This window comes from Clytia hemisphaerica, unplaced genomic scaffold, assembly GCF_902728285.1.
Source record: "Clytia hemisphaerica strain Z4C2 unplaced genomic scaffold, Clytia hemisphaerica genome assembly, whole genome shotgun sequence".
NCBI lineage: Eukaryota > Metazoa > Cnidaria > Hydrozoa > Leptothecata > Clytiidae > Clytia > Clytia hemisphaerica.
In genome coordinates, this window is record NW_027104356.1 from 1,334,153 (window position 1) to 1,347,059 (window position 12,907).

Sequence of the window (12,907 nt, forward strand, 5' to 3'; positions counted from 1 at the left end):
GAAGAAAATAATTAAAATATTAAAACCCCCTTGAGCGAAATTCCTATAGCTAAAAGATTTTTAACCAAACAAGAACATGAAATTTTTCAATAAAAAACGGTATCAATAATTTCCAACCTTATCATAGAGACAGTGTTTTCATGGTAGAAAACGTAGGTAACCTCATTTTGCTTTTGAAGAGCAAGGATACACGTTTTTTTATGAGAACAAACTATTTAAGAACATAAAAGCTTCGGTGACTAAAATCTCAAGGAAATCTTATAAAGAACAAGTTAAGAACATTTTGAGGCTTTGTGCGGGTTCTAAAACACCGTTTTCATAGGAAAATGGACAAAAATACTAAAAAAAATGCTGAAAATAAAATAAGTTAATCGTTAAGAACATTTTTAGGCCCGAAAAGTTAAGAACATCTGAGGGCTTCAAAAATTTTGGATGTTCTTATAAAAAAACGTGAACATGTGAAGGCTCAGAAAAATGCTCAACTGAACACCCAAGCCCTGAGCCCAAATGGTTGTCGCATATAAAATTGTGTAAAAATTTTCCAACAAAATTCCACAAACAAAGAGAATGACTTGACAGAGTGATTGATCAAAATTGGAGACGAATAATATGTAACTGTAAAAAAGGAAATAAAGATAGTGAGAATTTATGAGAGAGAGGGAAATATATGACAAGAGCCTTCAAGTTAATCAAAAGTAAAAAAAAGTATTTTGTAAAAAAAAATCTACTGTATTTAACAAACTGTTTTAATAAATAGAAAAAAATGTTGTTAAAACCATAATCCCAGCAACACTTAAAATTCACAACAATGAATTCAAAAACTTTTCAAAGTTGATCAGAAAATTAAATAACTCGATTTTTTAGACTTTGGCAGATATTTTAAATTCAGTTTTATGAAAAGCTAATCATGAATGGTATATCAAGAAAATGCTTTGCACGTTCTTAAGTCTAAAACCCATATACCAGGTCTGTTATTTTTGAAGAAAAAAGAATTCTTGTGGAGGTGGTCTAAAATAAAAACTCTTAGGGAAAATGCTGTAAGACAAAAAGTTCTTAACCCTTTAAGTGCCACGGTCATTTTTTTCTAAGTTTTTTAAAGAAAATTGCTAGTTCAAACTTTAAAGGCTCCTATCTCCGGATCTAGAAGCCTGCTGCGCGGACCTGCCTGAATGATAGAAAGGTGCCCAGTGGTAAAACTTGAAATTAATTCCATGGAGGACAGTATCAAGTAAATCAGGACCGAATTTGGAGGTTCTTGGATCACTCGTTGACCAAAAATGGTCAAAAAACGGTCAAAAAACGGTCAAAATCTTAAAAAAGTGGATATTTGTAAAAAAAAATTCATTTTTTGACTTTTTAGCTTAAAATCTTGCTGTAAAGACTCACTTCTGATTTTTTTTGCTTGACCATGAAGCCCAATCCATGCCCTACGATACGAGTTAGACCAAAAAGGACGATTTCTAACTCAAACTGGGCATTACAGGAGGGCATCACCCTCCTATATAGCCCATGTCTGATATATACGACATTGTCACTTAAAGGGTTAATGGAAATTTTCTTTAAAATTGCACCCCTGTCTCACAGCCGGCGGTGGAACTTTTTCCCACTGGGGGATAAAAACTTATCGAAATCCCAATAGGAATATAAATTATATTCTTCCCAAGCTTAAAATATCCACTGGGGTTTTGGAAAGCAAATCTTTGCATTGAATTTTGAATGGGTATGAAATCAAAGTCGATTTCCCCAATTTCCCAGTAGGGCTGAAATTGTAGGGTGTTTTGTCCACCGGACAAAATTTTGGCCAACTCTTTCAGTGGGGCTGGGGTCCCAGCGGGTCTATGACACAGGGGTGTAAAATTAAACTCTCATGGAAATGTAAAACATCAGTTGGAAGATTAAGATATTAGGAGGAGGGGTTGAGATACCAGGTGTACCACAAAACCCAACATTCTATTGAATAACTAATTACTCCAGCATAAATTACTTTCCCTCAGCCAGTAAAAACAGGATAAATTATCTTGTCCCTTGGTAACAGTTGTATTATGACGTCGTAATACAGGTTTTTGGGCTATATTCTTATAGCATCAAATTAATTTTCTAACAGCTATCACGTTGATAAACATCAGCTGGCGCTTCTTTCCAGACATTTTGAAAGTGGATGGAACTGCTTCACTTTTACTAGATTTCTAAACGACGGCATGTGTCGCCAAAAAATGGGCTTTTAAAATCGGATCCTTATAGTGCACCCTTTCAGCAGTAAAAAGGTACCCTTACAGTGCATTTTACCAAATTTTTCTCACCCTTACAGTATAGTATGATTTACTATCTTTTACTGAAGCCACCCTAAAATGAGCCTGAGATGTTGACACAATGTGCAAAAAAATCAAACTGGGTGCATATACTAAATTGAACATACTAAAATTTGAGGTGATTTTGTTCAACAAAACTTAAGAAAAGCTCAAAAAAACAACTTTCCATAAGGAAACGCAGGCAAAAACGAGCGCGCACACTAGTTTTACGAATTACGGGAAAAGTGTATTCAGCAGCCCCAAACACACCCTTACAGTGTATCCAGCAAAAAAATGATTCTTGTAGTGCGCTCTATCAAAAGTACATCCTTTAAAGTGTAGTTCGAGGGTCTTGAAAAACCTACCCTTAAGGGCGGCACGTCATGCCGTAGGTCGGCGACCATATGAGTACCCTCCCCGGAACTACTCTAGGGATTTGAACATGCCACTCACACTAAGGGCTCTGACCATAGTCCAAAAATTATTTTTAGTATTTGAACATAAAAGTTATATTTCAGGTTCCTTAACACTTTTAAAGAATTGCCTTTATAAATTGCTTTTTAATCAAATCCCTTAAGAGTAATTAAGAATTTAATTGCAAAAATGACGTTATTATATGAACTTTAAAAAGACGTTAATAATATGTTGCATCACCCTCTTTTACAAAAAGGGCTTAGTTTTAATGGGTAATGAACTTTTTTGTTTCAAAATTTCTTTACACTGTCCGCAAAGAATTGAAGTATTTTAAATTTTGCGGAAAATTTTTCTACAAAGATGTGTCAAAAGTTTTTTAAGTTTTTTTAAGTTTTTTAAAGCAAAATCCGCAGATGAAAACTTGATGAAAAAATGGAGTTATTCATAACTCAGGTTAATTGAAAAGAGAGTCTTTGCCGGCGCCCTAGTAAACGCCCGTTACACCCTGTCAGTCGTATGCGTTCACCAGATCTACTTTGACCAGAAAGTCTGGGTTCTAAATTTAGCCGACCTCGTGCGTGGTCTCATATATAAAATACCTCAGTCTCTAGTAACGCTTCTTTCGAACATCGTCAGTCTTGGTTACTCAAAGCAGTCATGAAGATATTTGTTTTTATAAATCTCACAATTCTAACCTTGTGCTTGGCTGATCCTTCGGGTTCGAGCAGTGACACCAGCTCTTCAAACTCATCATGTAGTTCTTCTGATGAGGAACCACAACCACCTAAGAAGAGAGCAAGAACAATGCGGTTGGTGGACGAGGAATCGGTCTTGTCAGACAGCCAACACGAGCCACAACAAGACACAAGAACAAGAACTGATGCTATACATTCATCTTCATACCAACGTTTCACCAAAGAGGCCCTACAAGACGCTTGCAAATTACGAAACATTCAAACTTCAGGGTCACGCCCTACATTAATTCTACGGCTTGAAGCGTTTGATCGCGAGCAAACCATCTTAAATTCGAACAGACAGAGACAGCAAGAAGAGAATTTACATCGTGAAACCCCAACCGCCTCTGCCACTCGTCGTCATTCGAGGAGAAACCGAAGAAAATCTCGTCGTACGAGAAGACACCGCAGGAGGAGAGAAAATAATAACAACAATAATCCTGCACAACTTCGCCGCCATTTTGTACGCAGTGCTGAGGCTCCCCCCTATACTTTCGAGGCTAATCTACACCCTCCACCGTTTTCAAACCGTCAAAACATTGCCATTCCTGGAATTCCACAGCAGCAGCTAGATAAAATTCAGAAGGGTGAGTTTGTTAACTTTAATTTGCTTCTTCCCCAGCCAGCTTCTGCCTCTAATTCAACTCAGTCATTTACCCTTTCTGTTTCGGAGGATGATCCTGGGAGCCTTTCTATTTCTGGGACTGGGGACTCAAATCATAGACTGTCAAAAGGTAAAGTTAAAGTTTCAAACCCACAATGGTGGTTTCTTGCTTGGTCGTTGTTCTTTGGTGCTATGATGGTGTTTCATGAACACTTAGCCCCCTTACTGATTAGATACCAGGAAAGGATTTGCAGATTTTTCACGACGTATCCTTTCAATGTGTGGCTGATTATGACGTCCAATTCAGAAGGAAGTTGGCTGTAAACCCAACCGAAACCTTCTGGGACAGAATCGACCTGGACATATTTTCTTCAACTTTGAGGCCTCAGGTTGGTAGCTTTTCCTCCAGCCAAGCTGGTTCGTTTCCTGATGTGACTTGCTACAAATGTAAGAAAAAAGGTCATTATGCAACTAGGTGTCCTAACCCTTTGTCCTCACAGGACCAAACTACTAGTACTTTCACGCAGTCTCGACCACCTAGACCTCCCATTTCTGGTGCTAATGCACAAAATCCCTTTCAAGGAAGTGCCCATGATGCATCGACTGAGGCATGCCCCTATTTTAACTCTAGCTTCTGCAGGAGAGGCGCCACGTGTCGTTATGCCCATAAATGCTCCTACTGTGGAAGGCCAGGTCACCCAGCACACAGCTGCAGAGCATCCAGGCCCTCTGGATAGTGTACCAGCAGGATTGTTTCCCTTACCTCCTTCTGCTATTTGCAGAATTAATTTACGATTGTTTCTTGTTTTTCTTGAGGGTCATCCTGACCCCTACATTGTTGATTTTCTTAAGTCTGGTTTCACAGATGGTTTTCGTGTTGGTTTTATTACAAAAATGACACCAGGAAGGAAAAGACCACTTTCTTCGTCCAATGATGTTTCTGAGGACATTTCTACAGCCATTCTCAAAGAGATGAACAGGGGACACACAAAAGGTCCCTTCACTATACCTCCTTTAAAAATTTCCATCTTTCTCCTTTGGGTGGTGTGCCGAAGCCTGATGGTTCGATCAGAGTTATCCTTGATCTCAGCAGCCCAAGAGGGTCGTCAGTCAATGATGGTATCTCTAGGGAAGCTTTTTCTGTAAAATATTCTAAGTTTGATGATGCGGTCGATTTAGCTGCTACACCTACAGGTTGTTTCATGGGAAAAAGGGATATTAGGCACGCTTTCCGGCTCTGCCCAATTCATCCGGAAGACTGGCCTTTAATGGTTTACTGGTGGAAAGGCAAGTATTACGTAGACATTGTGTTGCCTTTTGGTCTGCGCTCTTCCCCATACATTTTCAACACATTTGCTGACTCCTTGGAGTGGATTTGCAAAGTTAAAGGAGGAATTAAAGACATGTTACACTACCTGGATGATTATTTCTTCACTGGTTCATCTGTAGATATTTGTACACAGGCAATGAACCAATTTGACAGGATTTGTAACAGTTTGAACATTCCCCTAGCAGAGGACAAAAAAGAAGGCCCTTGTCAGACAATAACATTTTTAGGCATAGAAATAGATACTCTGAACAGGTGTTGTCGATTACCAGACAAAAAGTTAAAAGATTTGTTAGGTAAGTTACAAGGCTGGAATAACGCTTCTCAGACTTCAAAGCGAGAGTTGCTCTCGTTGATTGGTTCTTTGTCTTTGCAGCCAAGGTCATTAAGCCAGGTCGCACTTTTATGAGGCGGTTGATTGACCTCTCCACATCGGTGACAGAGCTTAGTGACATAGTGGAAATTTCCGAACCTGCTCTTGAAGACATCAAGTGGTGGAGTGATTTTGCTCCGAGATGGAACGGGACCGCTTTTTTCCAGGATCCTGTAGTGACATCAGAACACTTAGATTTCTTCACAGATGCGTCTGGTTTCGGGATAGGTGCTGTCTTGGGTCCTAAATGGTTTTCTGTTGCCTTGCCAGCTTCTGCACAAGGAACTCCTATTCATATCTTAGAGTTTGTTGCAGTTGCCATGGCTGTAATTACTTGGGCGGATAACCTGGTTAATAAGCAGGTCACTATTTCTACAGATAATTTAGACATTGTTCTCGTTTGGCGTTCAGGTTCCTGTAAAGACAAACTTTTGATGAAACTAGTTCGACACCTTTTTCTTTTCATTGCAAGGATGAACATCAATATTCTTTGGTACACCTGCCAGGCAAAGATAATGTTTTTGCTGACTTACTTTCTCGCCTGCAGGTTGGCCGGTTCTTGAGTCTAGCCGAGTCCGCCAGTCCAGAACCTTCCAGGATCCCGGAGGAAGCATGGGAGATCTTAGACTTGCTCGAGACCGTTTACTAGCTGAAGGTATCTCTAGAAACTCTTTGCGCACATATCAATCAGGCTTCAATCGCTTTCAAAGATTTTGCTTCATGTATCGCTTTGTGTGGTTGCCGCCACAAGAATTACATTTAGAACTATTTGTCACTTCTCTTGCGAGACAAGGCCTACAGTACAATACAATAAAAGTATATCTCTATGGAATTCAGTTTTGCGCACTCCAACAAGGCGTCGAAGTTAGAATTGCTTCCATGCGAAGACTCTACTATGTCTGTAGAGGGATAAGGCGCACTCAAGTGGCTAGAAGAAGGACTAGAAATCCTATCACACCTGCACACCTTCGACAAATGTTATCTTTTATCTCTAGCAGTCAACTTTCTGCCTACGACCAAGCACTTTGGAAATGTCTAGTGCTTACAGCTTTTTTTGGTCTTCTTCGAGTTTCAGAGTATACCTCAGCTAGTTCAAGGTCATTTGATCCATTAACAAACCTTTGTGTGTCAGATGTTTCCTTACAAGGACCTAGTGTACTTATCAGAATAAAAGCAAGCAAGACAGACCCTTTTCGTGTGGGAACCAGCATCACTCTGTGGGAAGGTTGTGCCCCCCTCTGTCCTGTTAATGCCATATCTTCTTTTTACTTTTTCCGGATTACACGTCCACCTGGACCGTTCTTCGTTTTGGAATCAGGCGAATACATTACTAGAAGTCATGTCACCAGATTTTTAAATTCTTCACTGCGTGATGTCAACATCAGCACACATAGTTTTCGCATCGGGGGAGCCTCAGCCGCATCATCAGCTGGTATTCCTGACTCGGTTATACAATTGATGGGACGATGGAGAAGCAACTGTTTTGTGTCGTACATACATCTCAACAACACCACTCGAAGAAACTGGTCGAGAGAAATTGGACAAGTACGTGAACTAAGGAGTGTTTGGAATGATAAAAATTAAGACTTTCAAGAATGGTAATTGCTTGACGACGTGAACAATAAAAATGGTACCTGGACACTAACTGGTCAAATGAATTTGGTTATACTTATAGTTCTTAAAATCTAGTATTATTTTTATACCCAGGTCTTAGTTTGGGGAGTTTGGGGGTTGGCTTCGCTACGCTACGCTTCTATTGAAAATTTTGAATCTTCTTCATGCCAGTGATGATGTAATCAATAAGATTATTTCCACCCGGTAACCAATCCGGTTGATATATTTCCACCCGGTAACCAATCCGGTCGATATGATATGATATTATGATATGAGATTATTTCCACCCGGTAACCAATCCGTTGATATATTTCCACCCGGTAACCAATCCGGTCGATATGATATGATATTATGATATGAGATTATTTCCACCCGGTAACCAATCCGGTGAATCCGTTTATGCGGTGTTATTTGAGATTTCCACCGGTAACCAATCCGGTGAAATGATATGAGATTATTTCCACCCGGTACCAATCGGTGATATGATATTATGATATGAGATTATTTCCACCCGGTAACCAATCCGGTGAATGTCATTGCTGATTCCTGGCATCTATATGTTACTTATATGATTTTAGAAAAGCGTAAGCGGAGCCTTCCCCTTAATTCCCCAAAAAATAATTATCTTCAAATTGAAATTATTCACTTCTCAGTTCCTTCTCGATGTATCAATTAAATGGAGTTATTCATAACTCAGTGAATTGAAAAGAGAGTCTTTGCCGGCGCCCTAGTAAACGCCCGTTACACCCTGTCAGTCGTATGCGTTCACCAGATCTACTTTGACCAGAAAGTCTGGGTTCTAAATTTAGCCGACCTCGTGCGTGGTCTCATATATAAAATACCTCAGTCTCTAGTAACGCTTCTTTCGAACATCGTCAGTCTTGGTTCCCGCCCTCCCACACCTTTCCTTCATAACTTTACTATTTGCTAATATTGAAAATAAAAAGGATGCAAGTTCCTGTTTGTTAGTCATTTTATTTATATTTGCATATTTTGAGTTTCATATAAACGTGGAGTTCATTTAGTTGATTTAATTTATAGTATATATGGTCTTCTATGTAAGTAGTAATTTAGGGGTTGGCTTCGCTACGCTACGCTTCTATTGAAAATTTTGAATCTTCTTCATGCCAGTGATGATGTAATCAATAAGATTATTTCCACCCGGTAACCAATCCGGTTGATATATTTCCACCCGGTAACCAATCCGGTTGATATATTTCCACCCGGTAACCAATCCGGTCGATATGATATGATATGATATTATGATATGAGATTATTTCCACCCGGTAACCAATCCGGTGAATCCGTTTATGCGGTGTTATTTGAGATTTCCACCCGGTAACCAATCCGGTGAAATGATATGAGATTATTTCCACCCGGTAACCAATCCGGTGATATGATATTATGATATGAGATTATTTCCACCCGGTAACCAATCCGGTGAATGTCATTGCTGATTCCTGGCATCTATAATGTTACTTATATGATTTTAGAAAAGCGTAAGCGGAGCCTTCCCCTTTAATTCCCCAAAAAATAATTATCTTCAAATTGAAATTATTCACTTCTCAGTTCCTTCTCGATGTATCAATTAACCACTATTTTGAAGATTTCGAGACAAAGAAGCATTTACAAAACATTTCCGCAAAAATCTTTATTGTTCGGTAGAAGATACACCATCTACTGCGAAGATTTTTTCAAAATGTTTTTTCTTCGCCGAAACTAAGCTCTTCAAAGTTGAAATGCTCTTCCTTGCAAAAGTCTTTATTTTCTTCTTCATCAATTTTTTTCAATGCAATTTTTGAATTTTCAGATTCAGGAATAGTTTGTCTAACAGAAAATGTATAACATGCCATAGTTTTGTTGCTTACATCAGTCAGAAAACACATTTTAAACACGGCAATTATGAAAAATTCACTATGGTCAGAGCCCTTAAGTCTGAATCGTGTTTTATTTTTTCACAGTATTTTCTTGACTATACAAGAAGAAAGCAAGGAATAATGATAGGCTCAAAGATAACTACAGGGAAATACAACAAATTCATCTTCCAAAAAAACAAAACAATGTGAAAAAATCAGAGATTCCACCACTGCCACACACAAAAACAACCACAACTAGCTCGGTCTATTTTTCTCTTTTAAGCGCGAAAGCCCGAAAAGAGACCGGATTAGATTCGGGATAACCAATCATATTTCACTCCGAATGCGCGCCTTTTTTCTCGCACAAGGACAAAAGTACAAAATCTTTGCCTAACACCTTCCACGCGCACACGTGTTCGCTCAGGCGCCACGACGCCCAACCCGTGTCGTCCGACCACATCCCAACACCATCGTCAGGGCAGAGAACGGCCAGAGTTAAACTTAAAGTGTGTGTGGTTGACAACAATACAACCAGTCGTCACCGAGATCTAATTGACAGGCAAGCAAGATGTGCTTTGAAGTCTCTCCTTGGTGTTTATAAACACTCTAAGAATCATATCCAGCAGCTCTATAAGATACCCGATATCAGTGTTCATCTTTACAATCGTAAGCTCAATCTTATCAACAAAATTGTTCTGAACGACAGCACCCGTGGATATGCTATGTCAATAATGTCACTCGCCAAGCGCGATCGCACGTTTTCAATAATGGATGAAATTAATGATATATGTCTTGCTCAAAATATAAATTTTGTTGACTGTATTCTGAATAGAAAGCGAAACCGCATTGTCACATGCTTTCTGCCAGAGTCGAGAGAGCATTTGGAACTGAAAGAATGCATTGAAAACTGGCACGAGCCAGACTGTAGGCTAAAATTCAGAGCGATTTTGGAATCTGCTATACCTAGTTAGATTTTGTTTTAACCCAAAATTTTACGTCGATTTATTTGATAGGACTTTTTACACGGTTATCGTCATGCTTTTTCTTGTGGATTTTCCTATTGTGGTGTGAGGCTTTATTCACATATGTTTTAGTCATTCAAGGCCTTTCTTTTTTGTTTGGTTACACAATTCCTATTTATCTCAATTAGGTAACCTCAACTAGTAACCACATGAGTGTTTTTTTACATTTTACATTTTAAGAAAAACGAAAACTAGATATATCTAGAGGACAAAATTTTATTATTTATACCACAGTGTTTTGGTGATTAAAGAGATTGAAATCAAAGAATAAATAAAAATACCGGAAAGGGTGAGGGTTGGATTGGATCTAATGTATGTGTGGACCGGATGAGTTTATGAGTTTATGTTAGGCGGCCGCCCACGTCAAAGCTCTAAAGAAATGGGCCAATTTCTAGTCTGTACACGAAGCAGCCAACGAGCCTGTTTCCCCAAAATATGTTTCCCCTTTCCAGGAGATAGCTTTTACCCGAAAAATTGGGAAACAGATCAGAATTACTACCTTACTAGGAAAGACGATTTTTTTACAATCATTTGTTTCCTTGCTCCCAGTTGATGACGTCATCGTTTGGCATTTTTTAAGGGAAAACAGATATCACAAACAAACGCGGGAAAACAAATAAAGATTTCTAGGATTCTAAGGGAAGGAAACAGATCCAATACCTTGGAAAAACAGATCTAAATTCTAACTAAGAAAATTGTAGAAACATCAGATTTTCTAGGGAGGAGAGTCTTAAAAACTGTTTTTTGAGGAGAGACAGATCTTAATTTCTAGAAACAAGATTTTTGAAACTTCTGGCCAAAAGACCCGATGTCTACGGATAATTTCGAAATTCATTGCTGTAGAGGGTCTGATTTGACATTTTTCAAACTGACCGCTGCGGAGTGCGGATTAGAGAGGGGAGACGACGTGCGATGTTTTGCTATTTATAAATCGTACTTAGTCGCAGAGGTTTCCGTAAGGGAAACAATACATACAGAGTGTTCTACGAAACGATACATGTAAGATACACTCTCCCAGCTGGCACACAACGTTGTTTCAACGTTCATCTAACGTTATATGGACGTTATGAACGTTGTATCGACGTTGAAATAACGTTGTGTGCCGGCTGGGCTGGCACAGAGTAGTCAAATTCCCAATGAAGACTACAATCATGGACAAAATATTTGAGACAAAGGACCCACCACAAATGATTTTAAGCGCTTTAAACTACAGTTGAAAAGTAGAGTTTTAACACGAGACTTGCGACCTTAGGATCTCAGGATTTAGAACCTCAAATTTGCTCGAATAAGGCTTGGAATATACAATATAGCCTGGAAGCCGCCAAACCCCTCTAAAATCGAAATATTCAATGAAAGAAAGTGGAAGTGCTAAAATAGTAATTCTTGCTCGAACTTTAAATTCTGAAAAACGTTAAAATACACTAAAATGTCAATATATTTCGACCATGATTGTAGCAAGTGTCTGCCTTATCCTTGGACATAGGAACGCAGGGAATCTAGTTTTCTTATAAAAATGATAAATTGCCGCGCGAGAGTGGTTTGGAAAGACATGTATTCAGCGAACGTAGTGAGCCAATTGCAGACGTAAGCTCCGGGGCACTGACCTTGATTGTCGACGGGGACGTGCCGCTGTAGTTTGAATAATGGATATGAATACTTGGTAAATTTGGGACCCTGTCAGAAAGAAAAATTAAAAATTTTCCTATTTCCACCCTGAAAAGTGACTAAAATGACTAAAAGAAGAAAAAAATTGGAAAATTATCTAATTTCCACCTAGACGATCCTATCGTCTACACAAGATCACTAAAAAGGGAATAGTTTAGGAGAGGCGTGATAAATTCGGGTGGAGTAAGCAGTGGCGGAGATGTTTCCAAAACTCTACCGCCACTTTTTTCCCGTAAACCGCCCTGACGCCCTAACTCTTTCTCGCATTCACTTTAAACGGACGATAGCATCGTCTAATTTCCACCCTGAAAATTGCCAAAAATTACCAAAGGTCGACCCTGTCAGATACACATCTTGAAAATTAGTAAATTTAGGACCCTAAATATCTTTTCAAAATATATCTTTACTGCAAACATGAACGTTGCAAAAGAATTCTACTTCGATTCAATTTTTTAAAGAAACAAAAACTATTCCAATTTCATTTAGAAAAACTCAACCATGTTAAAGGTTTTGATTTTAAAAGAGTGATATCGTTTGCTTACTCATCAATTTTAATTTACAAGCTTTTTCGCATTGGGTCGATACGGATGTAGAGCAAGATTGGTCAGAAAGAGGAAAAGAAAAACATTTTTTGCTTATATCAGCATAACATAACAATAAGAAACCGGTGTCCCGATATGAAATATGTGTCTGATATGAAACGGGAGCACTTATTTAAAAACAAAACCTTTAAATAGCGAGATTCAGTTTACAACAAATTCATTTCAAATGTTTTGAAAGAAGCACTTTTCTAGGGCACAAGCTGGAGTTTTTACAAGCTCTTATTTGATTTGGTTAACCAGTAATAAAACAATTTTGTTACTTTTTCTAAAGAACGCGTCATCTCTATTACTTCAAATGACCAATTAGTGAAGTGTCTTATAAAAACTCCAGCTCATCCCACTTTTAGATTGCTTTTACATGATTCGTTGATCTTGTACCAGTTGTCATGGATACTTTTCTTCTTATGA